At 43.3% G+C, this 25,458-nt stretch overlaps 1 protein-coding gene across 4 annotated transcripts in view; it reads right to left on the reverse strand.

Moving 5' to 3' along the window:
• The window catches only part of ZBTB38 (zinc finger and BTB domain containing 38), a 75,983-nt gene that overhangs the window by 42,938 nt on the left and 7,587 nt on the right, over nt 1-25,458 (reverse strand). For 3 of the 4 annotated variants that reach the window (XR_009540651.1, XR_009540652.1, XM_060149727.1), the window contains exon 1: nt 328-465. The gene's annotated coding sequence lies outside the window, so the exon portion shown is untranslated. Of the gene's footprint in view, nt 1-327; nt 466-13,538; nt 13,605-25,458 lie in introns of those variants that run through there. The other variant, XM_060149728.1, reaches the window with a different exon arrangement.

Below are 25,458 nucleotides of genomic sequence, written 5' to 3' on the forward strand. Positions count from 1 at the left end.
GGCGCCCGTCACGTCCCCAGCCCTTGGGTGCGCATTTGTCCCCGGCCCCCCGCCTTCCAGCACAGCCGCGCAGATGGGCCACTCGCTGCGGCGTAACGTGCCCGACCCTGCGGCTAGACCCCCTCCCCCAGGGCGCGGGCCCGGGCGTCCCGGCACCTGCGGGCGCCGGGTCGCCGTAGCAGTTCGGCTCTCCGACGTCCGCGGAGCTCCCAGCCCTGCGCCAGCGTTCCCCTGCCGGGTTTCGAGGCTCCCTCCTGAGAGAAGAGGGGGCGGGCCGGCCGTGTCTCGCCCACCCGCCCCGCATACGGCCCCTGCGGTGGCACTTACAGGGCTCGGCCGCTGCCCCGCGAGCGCGTTCCCCGGGGGTCCATGGCGCTTCCGGACCCGCGAGTCAGGCCGCGGCGTCTCGCAGCACCGCCCAGAAAATGGACGCCGGCGGCTCGGCTCGTCCGGCCCGGCCCGCCCCCGGCGTGGGGTTGGGGACGCAGCCTGGCCGGGAAGAGGGCTCCCCGGCCTTAGCCGCGGGCCGGATGTCGGAGCGTCAACGCGCCCAGGACCCGGCCTCGGGACGTACTACGACCCCGCGAGGCCTCAGGCCCAACCTGGGTGCGACTGGGGGCGGGGTGGGGGGAACCCACGACGGCCCCAAACGCCAGGAAGGGAGCAGCGGCCTCCGCCTCCCTCTCATGGGGGAGAACACAATTCAGAACCTGCCGCGAGGGCAGCCGAGTTAGGGGCTTTACGGCCACAGAGCCTAGTCACCATCAGAACCAGGCCTGGGTCCGCAGAGGGGTCCCTGGGTTCTGCAACCAGATTCCAGAGAACATCCAACCTTTGCATATTTAAGAGTCAGGCTTCAGAGAAGTCAACTGCAGTTTTAATTTAAATTCTCAGGAATCGAGTGTCACCTGCGCTTTCCCACGGCTGACAGGAGAGGCCTAGATTGATTTTCCTAACGTGCTATAAAAGCTAGTTCACGCAAAAGACCCGGGCCTCTTCCTGAAATAAAGCGCACTGACTGCCTGCTAGGATCTCTCGTCCAAGATTCAGGGACTGCTAATTGAGAAAGTATTTACTGAGGCCTGCCACAAACTCGCCCTGCGGAGGAGCTAACAGCCTAGTGCTCTAATGCACAGGTTTTGTTTGCTTGTTTTCTACAAAACCATCCATGTTCCCTGCCTTTTGGTAGTATGAGTCTTATTTTAAAATTTTCTTTTGAAAAGATTCATTCCCAGGTTACAATTTATCAAGGGTAAGAAGTAGGTTCTTTGCATGCCTTACATCCTGTTTTTAGCTTGGAATACAGCGTACACAATTCTGCATCCTAGTTCCTGATCACGTTTTAAGATTGTGATCATTCTGATGAATAAAGGAGATTCCAATATTGCATACAAAGCGGTTAAAACATTTTAATAATCACAGAGAAATATACTGACTTAAAGTCAAATTAAAGCATCACGTAATTTAAAAATAAAGACAGGGTTTTGAAGGTTGATAGACTGGGCAACCTGCACACACACGTACACTAGCAGGTCGCAACCTCCTCAAAGCCAGTGCCCTTTATTCTTTCTCCGTGGGTCATCTTCAGAAAGAGCTATTCCACTAAACTGCATTTATTAACTGAGGATTCATCTTCGTACTTAAAAAAACCCAACAATCCTGCAATGTTTTTGTATACATAATTGCCAATCAGCTACAAAACCTGAGCGAACACGTTGTTAATCATGGATTCCAAACTAAGGAAATCTGTGGTCTGATTGCAAGTTTATGTGTTTCCACTGAGGCTTTTGGGAAAACTAAGGCATGGGGATTAGGAACTTCTAGTTGGGAAGTGCCAGTATGAGGTGCTGTTCTCTGTGCTGCCCAGCGATTGGAAGGTGGGAGGTGGAAGAGTGAGGCAATTTGGCCTTTGGATTCTGCCTGCCTGGGTTTAAAGCCCAGCTTTGTCAAGTACAGAGCTACTCACTGTGTAACTTTAGGCAAATTATTTAACCTCCCTGAGCCTTGGCTTGCTCATCTGTAAAATGGGGCTGATTTTCATATTACACTTACCTCGTAGGGCTTTTTGACAGTTAAATGGGATAACACGCGTGAAGCATCTGCATACGGCTGTCGGTGCTCGAGGTCAAGTATTCAAAGTTCCTACCATCCAACCAGTAAGAATCGTAGTTCCCATATGTAAAGCAACTTTTATACCATGGAAATTTTCCATGGGTAGGCTGCCAGGGTCACATGGGGAGTGACATAAAGGGATTTTAAATATAGGTCTGACTTCACTTTCTGTGCTGCTAACATGTTTCAGGTGATACCTTGATCAGATGCTGTCAACAGCTTGCTAAGGGTGAAATCGGCTCTGGCTTTCCTAAGAGGCTTAGCAAGTGAATGGCTCCTTACATCCACTTTGGAATTCATAAACAGTGGCATTTCTTTCTCACTAGGGCCAAATATTTCTCCAAAAGCGAGTAGATTTCCCCTAAATTGTTATTAATAACTAAAATATCACGGCAACAGTTTTAAACACCACAGCCTAAAACTTACATAATCAGACTGTCCTTCAAAATTTTCCACCCTTCCTCATAACCGGTCACAGATTCTCTCTCTTAATCATTCTTCTTAGTATGGGGAATTATCTGGAAATTTCCAAGAACGTCCCAACTTGTCATAATTTTATTCTTTTCTGTAAAAATGTATTCCTTTCAAAACAACTAAATGTGATATATTTTTATATCCTTATAATATTTGTCATTTCAATGCATTTGCAAATAAGAAAAAAATATCCTAAGACTTTTAAGATTCTCTCCTCTCTTAAATTTCTACTAGTTCTTCAACATCTCCACAGCATGGCCCCTGATCCTTTTCTAGCGGCCTTTTCTAGGAAGCTGTCCTTGATTTGTACCTCATTTCATTTAATCCCCACATGATTTCTGTTATGTTACAACTGCCTGTTTCAGCTTTCTGATTTAAGACTCTTGGCCAATTTATTTACTGCCCCCCTTCTTTCTCTTTTTTAAGGTTTCAATGTTATCATTACATAGGAAAAAATCTAAAGTGTGTCCCTTTGAAACCCACTTGCTTCCTTTGTTTCCCACCATGGGTTAGGAATCTGTAACTCGTTCTGCCTCCCATTCTTCACGCACTATTAATTTAATTTATTGTTTTACTTCTCTCTTCCCCTCATCCTGGGTACTCACCAAGTTCTGTCGCTTGGCTCCCTCTTATATGGCTGCTTCTCTCTTTCCCTTTAAGCATTTTAAGAAAGTCCCTGTCCAAATCATCTTCTCTAATCTCCACTACATTCCTGAAAAGCGTCCTGTGATGTCGTGTTGAGAAGTCTACCAAGGGCCTTGCAGAGGCAGTGTGTAGAATGCAGGTGGCAGCTTCCCGCCCCCGGGAGCCAGGCAGGAAGTAGTAGGAACTGGGGCCTACAGGATCATTCATGTCCCACCTAAATGGGGAATGGGGTTGTCACTACCCAGCCCCAGACCAATTGTTGCCAGGTGGTAATGCCAGATCTGCAGAATTTTCCAATGAAGCCCAAATCAGGATTTTTATATAAAATATATTCTGTGTCTTGATCAGGTCTCTAGCTGTAATGACCACTTTACAGAAAGTCTCTGAGACAGAGGAACATGTAAAGCAGTCGGGGGACGGGTGGTGGGATGAAATGGGAGATTGGGATTGACATATATACACTAATATGTATAAAATAGATAACTAATAAGAACCTGCTGTATAAAAAATAAACAAATAAAATTAAATTTAAAAACAACAAAAAACAGCACCAAGGAATGTAATCTGAAATTTCCGATTTGGGGAAACTCTATGAGTCAAATTGTTTCTTCAATAAAATTTTTATGACAATAGCAAGGATGAAAGAAAGAGAGGGAAGGAAACCTATAGATTAAGTGAAATTTAAGGGAACATTAAGTGGACTGTATGGACCTCATTTGGAATTGTGCTTTGAACCAGTTTTTTTTTTTTTTTTTTAAATGACCTAACTGGACAAATCTGAATGCTGACTATGATATTTGAAGTTATTAAAGAATTATTGTTATTTTTTGGTGTGATAATGATGCTGTGGTTCTTTTTCTTTTTCTTCCTTTTTTTTTTTTTTTATATAGCAAGTGTGTACATGTCAATCCCAAACTCCGTAACTCTCCCTACCCCAACCCTTCCTCCCTGGTAACTGTAAGTTCTCTGTGAGTCTGTTTCTGTTTTGTAAATAAGTTCATTTGTAAAGCAATATCATGTGGTTATTTTTCTTTCTTACTAATCAATATTTTTTTTAGGATTCCATATTTTTAAAACTTTTTATTTAGAACTATTTCAAAGTTATAGAAGAGTTGCAAGAATAGTACCAAAAAACTATATACACTCCAATCATATCTTTTTAGCTATTTTTATTCTTGAATCATTTGTAAGTTGCAAACATTCTCTTCCACACCTAAATACTTTAGCATTTATTTCCTCAAAAAAAAAAAAGCGTCTTCTCTTAGTATCCTTGTCTTTTAGAGAATCATACTACAATATTTAGCAATAAAGCGATAGGATCTGGGATTTGCTTTAAAATAATACAGGAGAGGATTTACATGAAACAAGATTGGCCAGCCATTGAGAACTGTTGAAGCTGGGCGAGGACTGTACAGGGGTTCATTAAACTAGCTTTTTCATATTGTACGCGTGTTTAAGATTTTCACGATAAAGTTTTAAAAGATTATGTTAATGAGAGACTTTAAAATGATATAAAATGCTTATGATATGATATTAAGTAAATAAAAAGAAGATACAAAATTGTCTATATTATCTCAACTATTAAAAAAATCGCCAGGCATAGATAAAGGACTGAAGGAATGCACGCCAAAATGTTAACATTCCGAATTAATTCAAAGTAGATATATATTACTTTTATAATTAGAAGTAAAAAATACAATTCAAAAAATAGAAAACAGAAAGTTGGCAATGGATTCAATTAAAATTCTTGTTAGAAGTCAAACAAAGTACATATATGGGTTGGACTGACCAATGGGCCCCCAGTTTGCAGCTTTTGTCTTAGAAAATGGGTCCGCAAACTACGTCCTACAGGCCAATTTTGCTTGTCACCTGTTTTTGTACAACCTTCAAGATGAGGATGGTTTTGACATCTTTAAATGACTGAAAAAATAAACCAGTAGTAAAATAATATTTCATGACATGAAAATTAAATGAAATTCAAATTTCATTGTCCATAAGTGAAATTTTACTGGGACACAGGCACAGCCAATCATTTCTGTATCTATGGCACTATGTGTGTATATATATAAAATATATATAATTATTATTATACTTCATATTATATATTAGTATGTTTTTAATTTCATCAATAAAGAGTTCATAGAAATTTATTTTCTTTGTTGTTATATAAATACCTACATATCATCCTCACTTTTGCCTTGATCCACAGAGCCTAAAATATTTACTATCTGGCCCTTTACGGAAAAAGCCTGCCAACCTCTGGCTTAGAACTGGGCTTCCCACGTGACCTAAAAGCACCTTGGTTTAGCAGAAAGTGCACTGGACTGGGAGTTAGGCGTGGCCACTTAACTCTCTGAGTGACCTGGAGAAATCAGAACTTCTCCAGGCCACAGTTCCCTCAATGACAGAATAAAGTGAGTCTAAGTTTCACACAGCAACTGAAGTCTGTGCTTCACGTTCCCGTAAGAGCTAAGCAAGAAGTACCGGCTGAGTAGTATTCCATTGTATATATGTGACTCAGCCATAAAAAGAAACGAAACTGAGTTATTTGTAGTGAGGTGGATGGACCTAGAGTCTGTCATACAGAGTGAAGTAAGTCAGAAAGAGAAAAACAAACACCGTATGCTAACACAAATATATGGAATCTAAGAAAGAAAAAAAAGGTCATGAAGAACCTAGGGGTAAGACGGGAATAAAGACACAGACCTAGTAGAGAATGGACTTGAGGATATGGGGAGGGGGAAGGGTAAGCTGTGACATAGTGAGAGAGTGGCACGGACATATATACACTACCACACGTAAAACAGACAGCCAGTGGGGAGCAGCCGCCTGGCATGGGGAGATCAGCTCGGTGCTTTGTGACCGCCTGGAGGGGTGGGATAGGGAGGGTGGGAGGGAGGGAGATGCAAGAGGGAGGAGATATGGGAACATATGTATATGTATAACTGGTTCACTTTGTTATAAAGCAGAAACTAACACACCATTGTAAAGCAATTATACTCCAATAAAGATGTAAAAAAAAAAGAAGTACCGGATGATGGCGGCATTACGTGCTGCTGTGCCAGCAGGGGCGGTGCCCCCGGAGACCAAGGAATTCAAACAATCAGAATATCCACTGGTTACGGTTTACCGGGCACTCAGACCAGGGCCTGGAAAGGTGGGTGAAGAGCAAGGAAGACAGGCTTTGGGGGCTCCAAAAGCAGAGCAGCACACCTGTGAGGGCAACGTGACTTTGGGCAAAAGAGTTGCTAAAGTCTGCTGCTAAAAATGGGTATTTGGGGTCTATCTCCAGGCTGAGCTTTGTGGAAAACCAAAAGCATTTGGTCACAACCCATGTAAAAATCTGCTCATTTAAAGTTTAACCCAGCTCTGGTCAAGTGACGGCAGCAGGGCTGGGGGGTGGTCTCTGGCATCCTCAGCATGTAGAATAGGAGCCTTGGGATAGAAACTTCATAAGCTTCTGGGATAAATCACCCTTAAGGATGCCAATCTGCGGGCTTTTCATAACAGTCAACGTGGGACAGTTAAGCCCTAAGGCCAACATTGCGGCCGAACCAGACAGAACATGAGAGCACCCAGTCCCTACACAGCAGGCCCGCAGCCTGCATCTCGGGGGCTCTCCCAGCCTCCTTTTACTCGTTGCAACCCCTCCCACTCCTCCCATGTACCGCACGCCCCCATCTTCAGGGTGCAGCACAGCAGCCTGCCTCCTGACTGCCCGCTTTGTTCCCTCCTTCTGATTTTCCACACACCCCTCCCCGCCTCCTTGCTGCCCTCTCCCCACTTTGCCTCCTAGATGGCCCTTCCACAGTGTTTCCCGAATATCCTGCATTTTCTGATCTTTCAGTGATGCCCCTCTCTTTCCCTACTAAAGGTCCCCCCGCTTCCCTTCCACAGCTCAAGAAACAAGAGAAAAGGGGAAAACATTACAAGGGCACTGCCCTTCTGGGATTTAACCACATTCTCAGCTGGTGGCTTTTGTTTTCTCGTCTCACTGACTTGTAAGGCCCTCGGGGCAGGGACTCTATGTCATGCTCAGTGCTGGGGAAGATGGGCAGGACTGTGAGGCCTTAATTAGAGTAAGGCCTCAGACAGGGTAGAAGATTTGAGCAGGAAAAAAAAAAAAAGAATTTCAAAATATCTATTTGGCGGCAATAACCACGGGGTAAAGTAAGAGGTTTGTTTAATCATATAAAAAAAAATCATGAAAGTCTTCACAGCATTCTATGAACGCAGAAAAAATATTTATACTGGCATTTTAAAAACAAAACCGAACCAGAAAACAAACTTCCTCCACAGGCCAAATATAGTGACTGCAGAGCCAAATGCTAGTCTCAAGCCCTGAACAGGAATAGCTGCAGAAGCAAGAAAGTCATTAAAGGAAAAGATGCAAAATGAATGACAAGATCAAAAGAGCCATTTTCTGGTCAAGGAGATGTTTGGGCCATGGCAGTGCCATGCTGGGATCACCTAACAAAGACAAGGGCTTTGGCAATTGGTCTTTGATTTACCTGCTTCCCACAGAAGCAGAACAGCCAGCAGGGAGACCCCCACTGTCTGTCAGGGAAGGTGAAAAAGCAGAAGCGTCTTGCCTGCATCACGAATTCACATTTTTGCATTCAAGGCCTTCTCAACTTAACATCTGCTCATGAACGCGAAAGAGTGGCAACCGTTATGGAGGTCACCTGCTAGGCCAGGCAGACCAGCTTGGAGAAGGGCAGCCAGACATACGGTGGCTTATTAGAACCAGGACATTTTGGGAAGGTGATTGAGGATGAGACACAGAGTCCCAGGGAAGAACCATCTTTTCCATTGGTTGAGATGCCCCCAAACTGAAGGCTAGCCTTCAGGGAACAGTATAAAAGGCCACGAAGAGAGCAGCATGCCAGTCATCTCTTTCTGGAACAGAGAGGATATACAATTGTACCTGTCCCTAGCCTTGTGAAAGTGGACATGAGCTTCACAGGGAATTTCGTGTCACATTTCCATTCTGCCTGGGTTGTAGTGGTGCTTGTCACACAGCAGATGCTCAACAAATATTTGAAGAAGTGAACTGAACAGTTGAAGCCCCTCCCCACTGATGGGCAATATTCTACTACAAAGAACTAGAACATTCTTCATGCAGTGGAATGTTTTATGGCTAGTCAAAACCAAACAAAGTGTAGGGAGTCAGCCAGGCCACTTCTAACTTGTGATAAGCAAAGCCCACTAAATTGTGAATCAGGGTTAGAAGGTGCTTCTGAAACATTGAGAAGACTCTGAAGGGTCTTATGGTTTCTAAGGTGTAGAGCAAACCTATCCCTTTGTTCTTGGAGCTTTATGAGCAGATGAACCTAAAAGGCATGAAAGAGTTCTGGTTCCGAAGAATTTCCTTAGTATTATTTGTTCAAGTAGCGAAAGAACACTCCAAGCAGTGAGGTCTTTAGAAAGCCACCAACAGAGTTCTGCAGAAACTGAAGCGTTGGAGGTGTCAGAGGTCAAAGACAATTTACTGGCAAGGTGGGACAGACCCTTCCACCTCTTGCCTTTGAAAACAAAAATTAAAGGAAGTGGCTCTCTCAATGTTTTGCCACAAATTGAAGTTCTGGAGTTCTTAAGAAAAATAAAGCAACAGGCTTCCCAGAAATTTCCTTGCTCCGGGATTCCTTTCTTCTGTGGATTTCTTGGGCTAGCACTGAATCTGTGCCCAAATTTCAATACCACCTAGGACTGCAAAGTCCAGAACTTCACTGTACCTTCTGAGGCCGTGTTGCGGTGGGTCTGAGTCAAAGGCAATGACTCTGCTGGCACTGAGTCCTGGGAATCTGACTAAAACCAGCCATGCGGGCCTGGCCCACCGTCTCGCTTCGGGGGCAGCTTACCTAAGTCAGGCTCAACGCACCAAGTCCTCAGAGCTGGCTCTGATATAACGGCAGTTACTCGTAGAAAGGAGTTTTGTGGTCTGAGCATGAGCACCCCGCTTCCTGGTAACGCTCTCCATCAGCCCTTCCCCTGTCTGCATCCATGTCACCATCCAGGTCTCCACCTAAATACCACTCCTCCGGAAGGAGTTCCCTGGCCAACCATTCTAAAGTTACTCTTCGGGCTTCCCTGGTGGCGCAGTGGTTGAGAGTCCGCCTGCAGATAAAAGGGACGGGGGTTCGTGCCCCGGTCCGGGAAGATCCCACGTGCCGCGGAGCGGCTGGGCCCGTGAGCCATGGCCGCTGAGCCTGCGCGTCTGGAGCCTGTGCTCCGCAACGGGAGAGGCCACAGCGGTGAGAGGCCCGCGTACCGCAAAAAAAATAAAATAAAATAAAGTGGCTCTTCGCCTCCCAACAACACACCCTTGTTTTTTTAAATTTTATCTTCTCTTTCTCCTTTGCACTTGTCTTCTCCAATTAATTGTTTACATATTTATTTTTGTGCCCCCGGCCCCTACCACTCCACCACACTAGGGGTGGGTCTATGAGAGGCAGGCCCTGGTCTCTCCTGCTCATTACTATATTTCTAGCCTCTGGAATATGCCTGGTATGTAGTACGTACTCAATATATTTGTTGAATGTTTAATTACCAAGAAAGACATTAAGAACAGCATTTCCCTTGGAAGGGAGCTGCTAGAATGAACCATATGGTACCAAGGAACTCAAAGGCTTAGCATATTAAAGAGAAGATCGTCTTTCTAGATCCATCTCCCCATATCAACCAGCCCTAAGATGTGGTCTGGGTACCCATTTCCTCTATGGGGGATCCATGGAAATCGCTGAGGTAGATCAACATCCCTCTAGTAGCAAGAGATGCCATCTTGGTAATCTCACTGCGTTAAGGCTTGGAAAAACAATTCCTATTCTCCGAAAAAAGAGTTGAGAATTTTAGACTACAAATCATTCAGGCAGAAAACCACAGATTTGCCCATTTTGTTTTGGTGGGAACAAGGCAGTTGTTTGCACGTTCTTCCTGTCGCACCTGCTCTGGCCTGCCCAGTGTAAACACCTTAGCCAAAAAGTATAAATGGGTCAAGCACTGCCTTTCCAACAATGAGAAGGGATAAGTGCCATGCTCTACAACCGGCAGGAAATCTAATGATAATTGTAAATGGGTAAGTTTAGAAAAGCTTTGTGCCTGGTGAAATATGAAGGCAAAGCATTAAGGCGAAACACAACAACGTAATAAATGATAATTCTTCTTCCTTTCACTGGTCTATTAATTACAATGACAGTGGTACAGTATACTTCCCAACAGTCTTATTTGGCTTTCAAGCTCCTTGACTTGTGTTTAAAATTCTTTTAGGAGATGCCAAGAGCAACATAAATGAATAATGCCACAAAAAATCATGAGGTATGAAAACCTATAAGGTAACACAACCACGCTTGAGTTAAAAACAAAAGATCGACATTTTACAGAGAAGAAATACACTGTTGAATCTCTCAGGCATTCAATTGTAGGGTAAAACAATTCCATTGAATCCATCTAATCTTGTGATTAAGATTCAAATGGGTTCAAAATGATTAATTTGTACCAGCCTATCAAAATAGAAGACATTGAGTTGTAATCTTTCCGAACAGCAACAGTGTTTTAATTACAAATGCTGGGCTCATTATTTGCTCAAGAACGAGTGACAATTAGCTTGATCCTACTGCAACTGTTAATGCTACTGATACTGAAATAAACAGGCAATGCTGAATCAGGGTTCCGACATTTCCCTTCAGTTTACGATCCTCTGATTGATGCTATATGCAAAAGGTACTTAGTCTTTTTAAGTCACAGGCAAGAAGGAAAATGGCTCCCAAACAGCAAAAAAAAAAAAAAAAAAAAAGGTATTGCAGGAAGGATATTTCATGGCAAGCCCAGAGAACAAAATCACCGTGAGATGAATCATGTTCTAATATATTGAACCAGAGAAAAAACTCCAAGCAAAATATTTAAGTTGGCCTCAAAACAACAATACAACAACAACAACAAATCTTTAGCCCATTAGAGGTTTGATTTGATAGACAGTGCTTTGGAATATTAGACAGACTGCTAAGATAAAGCAACTATTTACACAGATGGTTCTGCAGCTCAATGTTCTACATACTGGAGCAAACCTCAGGGAGGTTTTGGGTTTGGCAGCATCTCCCTCCTAACACACCTACAAAGATGGTTGCACAGAGGCTCCATGTGCACTTATAGTTGGGGCTGGGGTGGGCTTGGGTTTGGGTCCTTCTCTACTGAGAGCTCGGAGGTTACCAATGGAGGGATCAGGCAAAAACAATAGCATAAGCATTTTCTGATTCTCAGAATTTCTGAGATATCTATTGTTTCAGTGGTGCTGGTGAACTCGTGATAATGAAACTACACCTTTGCACAACAAGCCTTGACCAGCATTCTGGAGCACATGACAAAGAAAACCTTAATTTTGAAAGTGCTGAGCACAAAGGGGAAAAGAAAAAGCTCTTACTGTGCAAGGTTTCTATGTATAGAAATATGGCTTAATTTTTAAGGCTTGAAGACCGCATTTATAAATGTCTAAAACCAGTTCAGACTCTACACGAGAGGAAAAAGAACTGCAAAATTTTCATGAAACATTTTTTTTTAAAGACTATCTTTTGCATATCTGTTACTGCATTTTAAAATAAGATGTGGTTACTAAAGAAACAGGTTCTGGCCCAGTGTTAATTTGAAACTAAAATCTATTTGAGAAGTTAAGCTCAAAGGAAAGAACCCATGAATTTATTTTGAAAAGTGCTAGAATTTGGTGCTTACAGAACCACAGCTGTATGGTTTGCAATGAACCATTCTAGGGACTCTTTCATTCAGTGAGGCTATTTTTCTTCTAACAGAGCCATCTATATTTAATAGTTCCCCCTTTAAAATTGTGATTCCTCATCTTCCCAAATAATGGATAAACAAATAATACATTTATTCTTGTACATTATCTAAAATTGATTTTGGAAGCCTCTAAGTTTTTATTTTCATCTCTCATATAACACGTTTAAAGACCGCTTCTTAAAATTTAAATATTTTAAATGTTTCTTATTAAGCTTATTTGCGCTGTTCAAAATTATCTCCAGAAACCCATTTATTTTTAGTTTCAAGCTAAAATGGAGCTGAATCCACAGATTTTTCAAAAAATTCTTTTGTGGTCTAATGGCGCCACACCTATCATATATATGATTTTTTAGGAGGAATCATCTCACTTTTATAGCAGAATCATTTTACAAGTTTATAAAAGCTATATATTTGTATAGTATCTGAATAGGAAAGGCCATCCAACTGAATACCCTCCCCTCCGAATTACAACTGTCTTATTTAATTTGTTTTAAAAGTCATATTTTAATCTATTTAATGTTCTTGCTACATGGCTCAAAAAAAAATCTATAAAACATGCAAATTTCAACCTACCTGTATGTATCACTTAATGCAGTGCTAGCATCACAAGACATTCAGCCATTTTTATGTAAAGCGATGGAGACCAACTGATTTCTCCGTCTTCTTGCTCTCAAGTTTTAGATGCAATTGTCACACACACACAAAACCATACGCAGAACAGCTTGAATGTACTGTGATCACGAGAACTGAATTTATCAACAGGAAAACAGGTTTGAAAAAAGAAGTTTCTCATCCAAGGTTTCTCTGAGGCTGCAACCAAGGAAGTAGCGTGTTGAATTTTTTTCCCTTCCTCCTCTGAGAGTTCAAAGCCTGGAGCTGACCACTGCAAAGGCCACTGTCACATCTGCTGAAAATCAAACCACTGATACCAGTACTGAAAATACAAATTTGAGAACCAAGTTGTTTGTACACCATGGAGTGCATAAGAGTTAAAAATAGATTCCACCTTGCCTCCTACCCGCATAATAAACATGTAAGTTTCAAGTGTTTAATTTGATATTCACATTAATTAACAATACAACATACATTATTTAAAAGACAGCAAATGCAAGAAGAAAGGGGAGACACCATCTGGTAGCAGAGTTTTGTTGTTGTTTTTGTTTTTAGTGGTTTTTTTTTTTTGCCTTTGTTAAAAAAAAAAAAAGGTAAAATTCTATTTTGAATGTGATGAAAAGCAAACATCCGGAAGCAAATGAATCGGAGCTGAAAGGTGATGCTGAAATAGCTAAGGCTGTAATGAGGCAAAAACAAGTCTTCGCTACCAGATGATATGGCATCCCGAGCATTTACATACTCACATCTGAAATACTAGGCAACGTGTAATGAATTCTATACACAGCATGCACACACACAGCACAAGCACGGCTAATCCTGCCTGCCATCTTAGGCTCGCAGAAGCAAGATACGCACTGCAGGCAGCACACGAGCACTGGGGAAGGAGGAGGCAAAGGACAGCTCACCTTAAATGCAGTGTCTGATTAATGTTGTAAGTGACATTGCATATCAGCCTCAGAGTCTTGGTTCAACTGGGTAGGAGGGAACAAAGAAAAATGTCATCAACTGGTGATGCAAGATGAGCCCAATCACTAAACACTGTTTAGCAAACTCCAAATTCTGCAACCAGACAGTAGAAGGCATTTCATACAGTTCAGCAGAGCTGCTGCACAATGAATGTGCCCTTCTGCTTCTAAGAATCAGACAATCCTTTTGCTAAGGAAGAAAATAAGCTGGAACGAATACTGTCACATCTTCTTCTTGAAGAAAGCTTTCAATACAGTATGTATCTGGTTCGGGATGCATTTTATAGACTGTTAATTTCATAGAATGGCTAGCAACAATGACAAACACAAACCTTTTAAGCTACTGCAAAGTAAAGAATAATATTATAAAGGGTGTAGCATTTCTAGATTATTTTTCAGAATCCTAAATGGTGCCGGCAGGCTTGTAGAAGAATGCATGATCAGCTGTCTGTATCCGTGCTATAACCTCTAACCACAAGCCGTGTAAATGTATTCTGCTAAATGTATCTGCAGTACAGAACGGCAGATACCTCCCCAGTTGGAATGGTATTAAAATGTGAATGAATTTGCTTAAACTTAAAAGCAGAATAAAAGCACTTACAGAAAAATAAACTGATGCTGAGTTCCTTTCGATGTATAGCTGACCATCACGAACGATAAAATAAAAGCTGTCCTTAGGACGCTGACCTAAATAATGTTAAGTCTTGCAACAGCATACTGTACTTGCTCAGAACCTAGGAAATGCAAAATGATTTTTCTCCTTCCTCCCCCTCCAAAAGCTAGAACGTAAAGTAACAAGCCGTTAACAGGAATACCAAAAGGCTTTGTGTATATATATTGTACATAGTGTAAGGGAAGAAATGGTGTTGAGCTGACATGCAATGTTTCTTTGTTTTACTTTGAGGCTTAGCTACGCTCCCACGATGACATTGACATCACGGAGGTCAGGGCTGACACTGGGGTGCTATCTGTTTTATGAGTGAAATGTTTTCCGAAAATTAAATCTCATCTACTCAAACACCGAATTTCATGTCTTCTTCAATATCCCCTCCCTACTGCCGCTGCTCAGGATTGATGGGCTTTACTTTGGCTGTATGTAATAAATTGGAATCACCTTCTGTAGAGACTCCAATACATAATCGTAGGAATTAATTTTTTAAACAAAAAACCTTCAAGAATTCTTATACATCCCCTTTCAATCTTTCCTATCAACACACACACACACACACACACACACACACGCACACACATGCACACACACACACACACACAGACGAAGCTCAAATTGCAATGAAATGTTTAACATGTGGAACAAAAAAATGTGGAAAGAGCTGCTTATTCAGGATTTTGAAGAAATGCCTAATAAGCAAAGACTGTTTTGCTACAAAACCAGTGTCACCATGTTGCCAAAGAGAGGAAAACAGAATAGCCTGCTAGCAAAATTTCCTCCAGATCCTGCCGGCAGGTAAAAATCAGAAAAGCATTTCATTTACCATGCTGTATAAAACATGAAGTCTTTTATTTTTAAGGAAATGGAACAGATTCTTTTCTACTCTTTCTTCAGCTACAAAGAAACCATACCCACCCCCATCCTTAGATCCTGGACATAAGCCAACATTTTTAGAAAATGTTATGAGACTGATTTTGAATATATAATACGTACGTTTTTCTTCTTATTATTTCTCCAAAAGTCTTTAATTGCTTATTGCATCACTAAATATGCTAATGTTAATTAATTTTAACACGTGCAAAAATGAATTAATCTTTTCTGGGGTTGTCTCTCTCTTCTATAAGAACTGGCTGCAAATAATCAGGTTAGCAAAACATTTAAGTTGCCCAGAATATTTTTAAAGGAGAAAATGTATTTGAACATCTGAACTTAAGTACTAGGTTTCACAGCCGGATCTTTTGTTTCTAGCTCTCATTCTGTCTCCTTCCACCGAACCCAAGTGATTTTTTAGCTCAATGTGTGGAAAGTATCCAGCCCACCTCTATCCTGTACACTTGAGAGTCTCTGAGCTGGGTTGTCCAGATGGTCGGTCATACCTGAACCACTCCGAGCCCTCTTCACTTTGGAGCACATCTCTCTCCCACAACTATTCCAGAAATAAACGTGGCTTTAACGGAAACAGTAGCTCCTGGTCTAACCCCGATGGTGGACTCATCTTCCCCGCCCCCACCATCATTGCTCTATGAGCTCTGGTTAGCATTGACAGCGACGGAAGATTAGGATGGAGTATCCCTAGGCTAATTCCTCCTTCACCATGGAGGTTGAGAATTAGTGAGCCTATAACGCTCAGTTGCAAGGTACCAATTTAATATATAGTCATCTATAAAGCAGGGTCCTTAAAGTGGGGCTGGAGGAGGTTGAGGTGAACACAGACATTTGATGCCCTTGGTGTCTGTCCAGATAGTCCTCATTAGTAACACTTGAAAGTTAGACATTCACATTAAAATACTCACAAATTATTATAATGCAAGCTAAATATACACGATACGGAATCTACTCTGACCACATAGAATGAAGTCGCTGCCTCCTCTGCCTGAGATAATAAATGACAGTGACAAGGACAGTAATCCAGATCAGGCTCCCACAGAATGAGTGAAGAGTGTTATGTCCGCTTTACAGGGGCAGGATGGTGAATGCGGTCAGGTCCCTTACTGGTGCTTGTAAGCTGGATGCCAGGGCAAGTGGTTTCCAAACCTCCCAGTGGGGTTCTCTGTCTACCGTCTGTCAAATCGAGCCTAAAAGCCACGTTATCGGTTTATTTTGTGATGTTCCAAAACATTCAACAAGCAAATGTGGCTTGTTTACCGAACCTGCTTGTATTAAACAAATTTGAGCTGTAGCTGAAAGCATTTACATGGATGAACTTGTTTAGACAGACATTCTCGACTAGTAAATCCTGTTTTGCACATAAAAAAAAAAAAAACCATGGTCATGCCTGAATTACTTAAGCTTTGTCATGATTACAAGTGGCAAGGGTATGCACTCACTTATGATTTTTAAAAATTGTGTGCTCATCAACCTCCTCAGGGCATAGGCACAAACGTGCATTTAACAGACAAATCCCTTTTCTGTGATGAAAATTTTAACCTGTTTTTGCCTCTTTGATGAGTCAAGCACAAGGAACCCAAAATAATCGGCAGGAGCAGCCTGGAGAAGGACAGAGCTAGCAGTAAGGGCTGCCTCTTTCACTTTGATTAATGCCCTTACTTGCTTACAGTCTCCTTCTGCAGTCAGTCTGAGCTCATTCTCTTTTCACTCCTGTGGGTTAAAGTTAAATTGCATGACTTATGCAAAGTACATAATTCAAGTATGAACAAAGCTTGACTCTCTGTTTAAAAAAAACATAAAGTCAGGGCACTGAGTCCCCGAGGAGTCCTTGGTTTATAAACATTTGGATTGGTTTGCACATTTCTTTGCTCCATTCACTGCATTAAAAACTACAGCTGGTTTCCGTTTATACCTAATACAGATATTCAACATTTGTGGGTAAAATTTGTTATCAGGTTCAGCTACTATAATCTTGATTTTTTTTTCCTAATCTCGACTTTTAAAAATAAAATGTTTACCAGATGTAACATTTTTGTTTAAGTTCTTAGAATTTAAAAAGTTTAAACATTTTTATGAGGTTGGTTATTACATTTGTTTGTAGGATATTCATGGAAACAATATGGTGACTTAATTTATCAATGACTAAAAATGCCTCTGAATGATATTTTAGCCTAAAGTTTTAGGAAAGTCCAATGCTACTTTGAACATCTACATTTTGCCTAGATATCAGGGCAGGGGCTTCTGCTTTCTACTTTGATCAGAGCTAAGTCTATAGTAGCTACCATTTATTGAAAACCTACTATGTACTCAATATTTTAGCTATATTATTTAATTCTAACCCAATAATCCTGCAAGGTGGGTATTAGTTATCATCAACTTTAAGTGAGGAACTAACTGAGATTACCAGTCACACATAGCAGAGCTAGGATTCAAACCCAGTCCAATTGATTCCAAAGTCTGGGTCTTTCCACCAATCCTAAAAGGATAAAACCTCCTCCATCCACATTGTCCTGATGTATCGATAGGAATCTTTGGATTGTGCAGACTCCTGGTAGAGAGGACCCCTACTCCCTGGAGCCAGGACTACCCCTGTTTAGATGAACCAGCCTCAACTCTCCAAGCCCTGGGAATTGTGGGTACCAACTGGAGACAGTTTGGACCAGCAGGTGGAAAAGAATAAGAGAAGAGGAATTAACTAGACCATGTTGGAAAGTTAAGGATAGAAAGCAGGATAACAGTTTTGGTCAGAGATTTGTCATAATTTGGAAATGTTTTATCAGGCGAAATAAGTGGAAAAGCTTACACATCCATCTGAGCAAACTACTTCACCTAATGAAGTCCAGTCTTTTCATGGTACAGATGAGGAAACTTGAGACCATGAGAGATCTAGATATTTGCCCAAGATCTCATTACCCATTTGCTGTATTAAGATTCTTCTACAAGCCTGCATTTGTGAATAAATTTGTTATCCAGTTGTTAGATTATTCTAATCTAAATTATCAAAGAGGGATTTCCCTGGTGGTCCAGTGGTTAAGACTCTGAGCTACTATTTCAGGGGGCACGGGTTTGATACCTGGTCGGGGAACTAAGATCCTACATGCCGTGCGGCCAAAAAATAAATAAACAAACAAACAAACAAATAAATAATCAAAGAAAACTCAGTATAACAATCAAGACTGACCTGGTTTCAAGTACTGTATGCTAACATATATATGGAATCTAAAAAAAAAAATGGCCGTGAAGAAACTGGGGGCAGGACGGGAATAAAGACGCAGACCTACTAGAGAATGGACTTGAGGACACGGGGAGGGGGAAGGGTAAGCTGGAACAAAGTGAGAGAGTGGCATGGACATATATACACTACCAAACGTAAAATAGACAGCTAGTGGGAAGCAGCCGCATAGCACAGGGAGATCAGCTGGGTGCTTTGTGGCCACCTAGAGGGGTGAGATAGGGAGGGTGGGAGGGAGGGAGATACAAGAGGGAGGAGATATGGGGATATATGTATATGTGTAGCTGATTCACTTTGTTATAAAGCAGAAACTAACACACCATTGTAAAGCAATTATACTCCAATAAAGATGTTAAAAAAATAAATTAAAAAAGAAAAAGACTGACCTGGTTTCTACTCACAAATAGTGTTTCTGTCCTGAACAGACAACTTAAGTCCATATGATGAGTTCCTTCCCCAACATATTTTAAAAATGGACTTTTGAAAAGCCTAACTTTTGAGTAAGAGATTTTCCAAGCTTAGTGTTTCAAATGCATCATTTTAATGATGGCCTCTCTATGTGAACATCTGTACATTCTGCCCCCATTTAAGATCCCTTCCAGCTCTGAAGGTTTGTGATTCTAAACAATCCAGCCCCGCTTGCTTGCTTTCTAGGTTGGTTAGGCCAAGAGCTGGACTCCAAGTCTCCTGCCTCCTGGCTAGGTGACCAGATGACTGTCTCGCTCATTGGCAGTAATTTTAAATGCCAGCCAGATGGCTTGCAAAGGGGGCTTTCAAATCAACTCCATCAGCTCCACCCTGCTCAGAATATGAGAGGAGGATTATCTCTCTCGGTGGTCCTGAGGCAGTAGAACAAAGGCTTGGGTGAATGATCATGGGTGAGGAGTTTGAGCTCCAGGAAGCCTGCTCCAATTCTTAGACAGGAGGTTTCTCACTTCCATCCATTAGCACTTGTGTAAGATGAGGGCAAGCAGTACACACTTGACGGCAAGGGCCGGGCAGCAAGCCTTGGGGACCAAACTGAGGTTACCCTCGAGGAAAGAGTTGGAGGGAGAAGAGAAATGTGAACCATGTGGTTTTCAACCGAGAAAAAGTGGTATGTGACTTAGGGTTGCCCGGGAGACTGTGGTAGACAACATCCCACCCCAAGCTAATTCAGCTCAGACTCTCCCATGGGAACATCCTCAGCATGGCTCACCACCATTTTCGATGTCACTACCTCAGCTTTAGCAGCAGAATAGCCCCTGCTTTCACTTTGCAGTGCATTGGAAATGTGGCACTAATAAAGACCTTGCGTGCCCACGGAGATCAAGAGCATTCCTGCATCTCTAGTCACACGTTCATTTGCAGCCATCACTGTTTGCCACTCCCCAGATGGAGAGCAAATGAAACAGCAGGGTCTTCTAGATCCTGAACTGGCAAAAGACATTCAGCAAGAAGGCTGAGTTTCTTCTTTCTAGAGAGATTATCAGGCAACTAGGTTGAAGGGGGAAGGTGGTGACGTCAATGAAAGTGGAGAAGGAAGAATTCTTACAGATGGGTAAAATCTACCCCATGTGAGAACATAATCCTCTCCTCATATCTTTCTTCATCCTGGGCAGCAGATATTCCAAGACAACCTGGGAACAAATTCATTTGCTTTCTCTTCTCTCGGATGAATGAATTTGTAGTTCGGAAAGGTCACAACCATGAACCTCTTCTCACCAGAGCAGCCTAACAAACCTCAGTGAATCTCCACTTCCTTTGGACTAAAGACAAAAGCACAATATGTTTTTGTCGTGTTGAATTACCTGCCTTTACTCACGTCTCTGGCTGGCATCCTGTGAGATCTCTGTATCTCCCACAGCACCTAGAGCATTGCCAGGTGCAATGGAGGGGCTTATATGGGTAGGATCTTGATTAACCAACACCAGATTAGGGGTCCTTTCTCTGCTCCCACCACTACCAGTGGAATCTTCAGCTTTGTCCTTTGAAACCACTTCCTAAAATTAGAGAACTTGTTCCATGAGTTAAGGAACGGATCTGGAGACTAAAAATACCTATGGAAGTCTTTCAAGCTCTTAATCACTTGTTTACCAAGTCGGGGGGTGGGGTGGGGGGACAAGTTGTCTGGCCAGCAGACCACAGGCTTTGTTTACATCTGTCCCTCCTAGAACAGGGAAAGGGGACACAGAAATAAGGGTGGCTCGACGACCACACCACTGCCTCCAAAATGTGCCTCAACGTCTCCTCGGGCTCTCAATGGCATAGCCCATTTCACAGTGTTATAGGATAGGCAAGGCACTTCAGATGGTGTCATCTGAACCCCTTCTTTCTTTTTCTTTTTAGAAATAAATTTCATTTATTTATTTATTTATTTTTGGCTGCGTTGGGTCTTCATTGCTGCGCGCAGGCTTCCTCTAGTTGCGGTGAGCGGGGGCTACTCTTCGTTGCGGTGCGCGGGCTTCTCATTGTGGTGGCTTCTCTTGTTGCAGAGCCCGGGCTCTAGGCGCGTGGGCTTCAGTAGTTGTGGCTTGCACGCTCTAGAGCACAGGCTCAGTAGTTGTGGCGCACGGGCTTAGTTGCTCCGCGGCGTGTGGGATCTTCTTCCCGGACCAGTGCTCGAACCCGTGTCCCCTGCGTTGGCAGGTGGATTCTTAACCACTGCGCCACCAGGGAAGCCCCTGAACCCTTTCTCTGAGGGAGGAGAACATCAGATTCAGAGAGAGTGTGATATCTGAAGACCTCAGCGACCAGGATAAAAGCCGTATTCCTCAATTCCTAGTATTCTGCTCTTTATGATTCAACACACTGGCTCAATTAAAAAAAAAAAATCCACTTTTCACCTAAATAGGTGCCTGACAAATGGTTATAGAATAAGTGAACTAATGAATAGATTCCAGTATAGAGGGTTTATAACTTCTTGCCCAGTTCCTCTCAGAAGAAGATGTTATAGAATACTTAATTTTTTTAAAATATAATTTTTAGCAAAATAGTAAATATTAAGCAACATATCACCTGGGACCAAGTGTTATTTGAGAAGTATCCGACGTGATAGGCTTGATTGCTATATTAAGTCAATCAGATTAAGTTCAGCCGGCTGAAGTAGGCTTTTATCCTATTTGGTTTGCAAAGAAAAATCTCATGAGTTAGCATAAGCAGCTAAAAATAAGTTGCAGGTTTCATTTTCTGTTGTTCAGTATGGTTTTGAAACCAGAAGGTGCAAAACTAGGAGATTCACCAACGCCCACTGAAGATCAACAATTCGAATAGTCCCCTTTCTGGCACAGCAACCTGATGACAGCTCACAACCAGGCCTCAGACACACACACCTATGTCCCTCTCACCATGGTCTCTTGAGATGGCTGCCCCTAATGAATAAGGCATGGCAGGAAATTAGGGACTGAGGCCAGTCCTGGGGGACAGTGGCTTGTGTGTGTGTGTCTTGTCATATCCGGACAGGATGCCGCATAGACATCAGCCCCATACGCACAGCCTCAATCTTAGGTGGTGCTGGGGACCCCTCCACAAAACAAGGGAATAAATAATGCTAGAATTTCACTAGGATGAGGTCCTGAAGGTAGTGAGCACAGCGGGTACCCCTCGACCTAAATGCCCAGGGCCTTGTGCAATTCCATACTGCAAACCCAGGGGGCTCACGATAAGTTTAATTTCAAAACTGTCTTCCCAGGGCCAAGTCTGGCAAAAAGGTGTTTGACAGAGGCCTAAATGCTTCAAAGGGAAGGCAGCCGTCTCACATTGGAGCGTTCAGCTGCGGCATGGGGCCCGGAGAGAGCAGAGCTGGTGAGAGAAAGCCCTCAGCGGAATGAGATTGAGAGGGGGCAGAGAAGGGTTAATCTCCTTCCATTAGAGGAGGGGCCCTTTGGTGAAGGTGAGGAGGGGCCATTTGGTGAAGGTGAAGAGAATAATCGGTATGAAGAGCAGGGAAGACAAAGAGCCATTCCAGAAAAGAAATTACCGTGCAAGGGTGAGAATGATGATTTGTCCTAGATTTTTCACCATGAGACCATTTCTTAGATCTGAGTCTTTGAAGTTACAGTCTCAGGGTGGAGGAGGGGAGAATATTCACACTCAGTGCTGGAAGACGAGCTGTGATTGGGTCTGAGATGGGCTGACTCTGATTAACTCTGAGAAGCAGAGGGTGAGGCCAAAGCCACCAGGATGCCGCCGTAGACGCCTAACCATAAATTAGAAAGCGGCAAAGTAAACAATAGGAGTTGCTCATGAAAGAGAAGCCAGTGGAGTGGCTGAATCCCCCTTCCTTGGGGTGAGGAACAACCTCCCCCTTTTTTTAAACCTAAAATAAAACTTTTAAAAAGTTGCTTTTAATAATTTTTGGGGAAAGAGTTGAAGATTCACAAGAAGTTGCAAAAATAGTACAGTAACTGTATGATGTCATCTGTCTTCCCAGAATGGTATTATCTTATACTGCTGTAGTACATTCTCTAAACCAAGAAAGTAATATTGGTACGACACAGTTAACTCAGGTACAGACTACTACTTCAGATTTCACCAGTTTTTACATGCATTCTCTGTGTGTGTGTGTCTGTGTGTCTAGAGCTCCATGAAATTTTATCACATGTGGAGATTAGAGAAGCCATCAACACAATCAAGATATTCCATCACCACAAAGAAACCCCTGCACTACCCCACCATAGTCACACCTTCCACCATAGTCACACCTTCCACCTTCCACCTTCCAGCCCTAACCCCTGGCACTGATCTGTTCTCCAACACTGTAATTTTGTCCCTTTAAGAGTGTTATGTAAGTGCAATCCTGCAGTCTGTAACCCTTTGGAACTGACTTTCTTTCACCCAGCAGAATGCCCTTATGATCCATTCATGTTGGATGGGAAGATGTGCCTTTTTGCTGCTGAATAGCAGTCCATGGTATGGAGGTACCACAGTTTGTTATCCACTGAAGGACACTTGATAGGTGTCCAGTTTTAAGCCATAACAAATAAAACTGCTATGAATATTCATGTACAGGTTTTTGTGTGAACCTAAGTTTTCATTTCTCGTCCATAAATACCCAGGAGTGGGAATGTATGGGAAGTGTATGTGTAACTTTATTAAAAACGATCAAACTGTTTTCCAGAGTGGCTGAACCATTTATACTCCCACCGGCAGTGCATGTGCAATCCGGTCTCTCTACATCCTCGCCAGCATTTGGTAACATCAGTATGTTTTATTTTAGCCATCCTGACAGAGGCACAGGAGCTCCTTTTGATGGTGGACTGTCTGGCATTTCGATGCCAGCAATGTGGGCTGCCTGGCATTGCAATGATGGAAAATGGGGCTCTTGATATGGGGTGAGGTTTCAGGTTTGTCCGGTTCCTCTTGACGGCAGTAGTGGGACATTGCCATCTGGGAATGCTGGGCTTCTTTGAGGCAGTACCTCTTGGCCCAGCAGGCAGACTTGAGATCAGTGATACTCGCTCCCATGGAGTAATATGAAGGCCATGATATGACAGTCAAGGGGCAGTGACGGACTTTGCCTGGGCTGGCGTCCTCCTGCAGCTTTGGCCAGAGACTGTATAAGTGCTTCTTATTCCTAAAGTTGGTAACTTATTAGCAGGATGTGTGTTTGTTCCGGCTGGCCGGGGTGGGGGGGACATGGAGTTAGCACAGACAGGTAAGGATGGGACCACCAGTGGCACTTGTCAGATGTCACAGGCCACACTGAACACTTCTTACCCTTGGACCTCCTACTCTGTTGACCACTCAAGACTCTCCAGCAGCATGTGGACACTTTGTCTGGATGTCATGGAACTCTGACTTCCACCTCCTGGGAGTTAGATCTGGAGGCACTGCTGTCCCCACACCATGGATCTTCCTAGCCTAGGGATCCAGGTCCTGCCAGCAATTAGAATTCCGTGTGCATAGCAGAAGGTGTCTCAGCCAGGGAAGTTGTTCAGGACACCAGGGAAATGGGCTTTGCGAAGGGCCAACGTCATTGTGATGACTCTAGTTGGCCCAGCCATGTCTGGAAAGTCACCTTCCATCTGCTGTACCCCGGATTCAAGGGAGGCTGTGGACCTTCCCAGAATCCATACCCGTCATGACCTTGGCTCCACAGGTTTGGACCAGGAGGCCAAGAATCAGGAGGGCAGTGATCCTGCATGGGGACAGCCAAGAGATCACGGAGATCACGCACAGAGGCAGGGAAGCTCTGTGATCCTAGGCAAATTCCTTCACGCTTCTGTGTGCAGGATGGGTGCAGTGAACGAAGCTTCTCCTTTGGCTTTTGTCTCTTGTGCTTTACCTGGTGCATTCACAGGACGTGGACGTGAACCTGGGCATGGAAGAACCTAAATGGTGATATATAGAACCTGCCCGTGAACTGGGGACTGTTGGGGGCTGAGCAGACTGTGGAGGCTGAACCCAAAAGTCAAATGATACGATAGTGGCCCTCCAGAAGTTGACGTAGTATTGATAAAACGAGTGGAAGGGCAGCCAGATACCATCAGGTGACCAGTGGGTATGGTCTGATGGCTTTGAGCAGAGTTATACAGACAGGGTGGATAGTCACACTTCCTCTCAGAAGGTGGTGAGAATCGTCAAATTTGGTTTTTGTTTGTTCACTATGTTCTCTGGTGTAACAGAGAATTTTCCAAGTTTCCATTCTTGGGTACCTCTTCTGTGGCCCATTGTCCTCGTTCACCCAGGTGCCCCTACTTATCCGCTGTCAGAAGGCAGCCCAGCCCACAGCACCTTTCGGATATAATGAGGCAGGCGCAGACTGGGGCAGTACATTGCCTGACTGTGAAGTTGGGTAATGAGACTCCATCCTCCAGGCTGAATGCACGGCAGCTCCCCCCAGCTCTGGCTTGGTCTTTTCAACTCACGCTGCTGCGACCTAACTTTTGCCACAGTATGAGTCTTGCCCTTGCCTGCCCCTGCTCTGTTCTCTTGGCTTCTGATTCTGGACCCGACCTCCTACTCAGCCCTCATGGTCTGGATCCGTGTGGCTATCCTATGTCCTCCTTGGTCTAAGTGTTACCACCTCAGGGTTCAGGGCCCAGAGTGGTCTCATGAGGTGACCCTTGCAGGGTCTGGGCTGCCCACAC

This window comes from Lagenorhynchus albirostris, chromosome 5 (genome assembly GCF_949774975.1).
Source record: "Lagenorhynchus albirostris chromosome 5, mLagAlb1.1, whole genome shotgun sequence".
NCBI classification, from domain to species: Eukaryota; Metazoa; Chordata; class Mammalia; order Artiodactyla; family Delphinidae; genus Lagenorhynchus; species Lagenorhynchus albirostris.